The sequence below is a fragment of the Montipora capricornis genome, chromosome 3 (genome assembly GCF_036669925.1).
Source record: "Montipora capricornis isolate CH-2021 chromosome 3, ASM3666992v2, whole genome shotgun sequence".
In the NCBI taxonomy this organism is placed as follows: Eukaryota; Metazoa; Cnidaria; class Anthozoa; order Scleractinia; family Acroporidae; genus Montipora; species Montipora capricornis.
The window spans coordinates 22175463-22177962 of record NC_090885.1 but is presented as its reverse complement, the minus strand read 5'-3'; positions in this window follow the sequence as shown (position 1 = coordinate 22177962).

The window sequence follows — 2500 nt, the reverse complement described above, 5'->3', positions numbered from 1 at the left end:
AATCGCTAATTTTGCCAAGATTGTCAATCGTGCAGCTCTTTCGCCAAATCTGCCATTTTTGTCATCGTGTGCATTTCCGGACATAGAGGAGAAATCGCCGGGACGAGGGTTTGGTGTCCGGATTCGGGACGTTTCCGTTAGTAGGGGTTCGACTGTATAAATTTAAAAGTCTCCACTTTGCCATCTTTCTCCAGCTAAACCTTGTAGTCGCCATCTTTATTTGCACCTATCTCGCTCCCAGAGCCCACGTTTACCTTATCCACACAGTCGGTACTTTTCTCAGCCCTTTCGGCCGGGCTGAAAATTGTAGCGCGGTTACCTCATCACTTAATTGTTGCAACTCCAAAAACGTGGTTTACATGGTCCAGTGCAAACGCTGCAATGAACAATACACCGGTGTAATAGACTACTCAAAGACCCCTTCAATGTAACGAACACCTCCAAACCCACCACAGTCTCAGAACCATAGTTAATAGATGTAGGCTGGTTATGAAACTCGACAAGTTTTTTTGTTTCATGTTTTTGTTCGCTTTTTTGCCCTTGACCCTGCACAAAACCCGACAAAAACACGCTTTTTTCGGAAGGATAACCAATCAAAAGCTTCGACTAATTTATTCGAAATTAATTTGCGAACCAAAAACAAAAGATTGTGCAGGGTCACGATCAGTTCAACATCTAATTGCGACTGTATTGTTCCTGCTTTTGAATTTCCCAGGGTTTCATAAGCAGTCCCTAGATTAAATATGCTCAGAACATTTCCAAACTAATAGTCACACCGCCACTTATATTTCCCTTATTCCAGTAGAACTCATACATTTCACCCCCGATAGTATACCCTTCAACCTTCAAAGACGAGATGTAATCGTATACTATGCTCTTTCATTTCTGTTTGTATACATGATTTCGATTGCAAGTTGGGATAAATAAGCTCGAGTAACTTCAAAGACGACCAAAGTTGCACGAAAACAATTACAAGTGCTTAGTTATTCCAAATAACACGAGAAAAATCATTTCATTAATTATTTATAATTAATGGTTAAGGAGAAGAAACGCACCCGTATCATGCAATCAGGGAAAAATTGCCTCATAAATTGCGCCATCCAGGACGCCCGCTTGATTTGAAAACAAAAGATTTGATGGTTCAATCTAGAATTTCGATGAGTAATTTGCACTCGTATTACACTTTTTGCACTGTGTTACACTTGAACTGCACTGCTCTCAGCCAATCAGAATCGAGTAATTTTTTCATGTTTATTATTATTCATTTTACATATGCCATACTTTCGTATTTATCCAATTCCTTTCAAACAACTTTTTCGTTCAAATTGTAACGTCCCATCACAGCTCAGGCTGTTGAGGAAAGTGTAGGCCAGGCAAACAAGTTATATCTCGGTAGCCTGAAAGTTAAGAAATAATTTGCCTGTGTTTAAATTAACAAATATACCAATACATCACTAAGTTTCCTGTTTAACCGGAGGATTAGAGAAGAAGGTTCGAAGGTGTAATAGCTGTTGAGTTTTATTCTTCAGTTATCATAATCGAGTTCCATAAGTATAAAACTTAAAAATGGATTGCCTTAAAATCAGAAAAGAACCAATTCACCGTTGCTGTTGAGAAAAGTGTATGCCAGGCAAAACAAGTTGCATCTCGGCAGCCGGAAAGTTAAGAAATAATTTGCCTGTGTTTAAATTAACAAATACACCAATACATCACTAACGCGTTTCATGTTTAACCGGAGAATTAGGGAAGCAGATGTGACAAGGTGTAATAGCTGTTGAGTTTTATTCCTCAGTTATCGAGTTCCAATTCCATAAGTATAATACTTAAAAATGGTTTGCTTTAAAATCAGAAAAGAACCAATTCACCGTTGCTGTTGAGACTGAAAAGTGTATGCCAGGCAACACAAGTTGCATCTCGGTAGCCTGACAGTTAAGAAATAATTTGCCTGTGTTTAAATTAACAAATACACCAATACATCACTAACGTTTCATGTTAACCGGAGAATTAGGGAAGCAGATGTTCGCCGAAGGTGTAATAGCTGTTGAGTTTTATTCCTCAGTTATAGAGTTCCTCAAGTATAAAACTTAAAAATGGATTGCTTTAAAATCAGAAAAGAACCAATTCACCGTTGCTGTTGAGAAAAGTGTATGCCAGGCAAAACAAATTGCATCTCGGTAGCCTGAAAGTTAAGATATAATTTGCCTGTGTTTAAAGCAATTTGAAATAGAGAGAATAAAGAAATAATTTGCCATTTTTTAATTGCATGATGCTAGCCGTTGTAAACCGTGTTTTAGAAAATATTTCATATCGATTTATTGTGCCTGTGGACTATTTTGACACGTCACGCAAAATTAATTTAAAGTAATTTGAGATATTTGTCGTCATTAAAACTTTATGACGAAGTCGGTCCAACAAATGTGTCGAGATTAACACCTCTCTCTCCCTTTGTCTCTCGCTCTGCCCTTTTAGTGTGAGTCTTGTTACAACTCCCACTGAGATT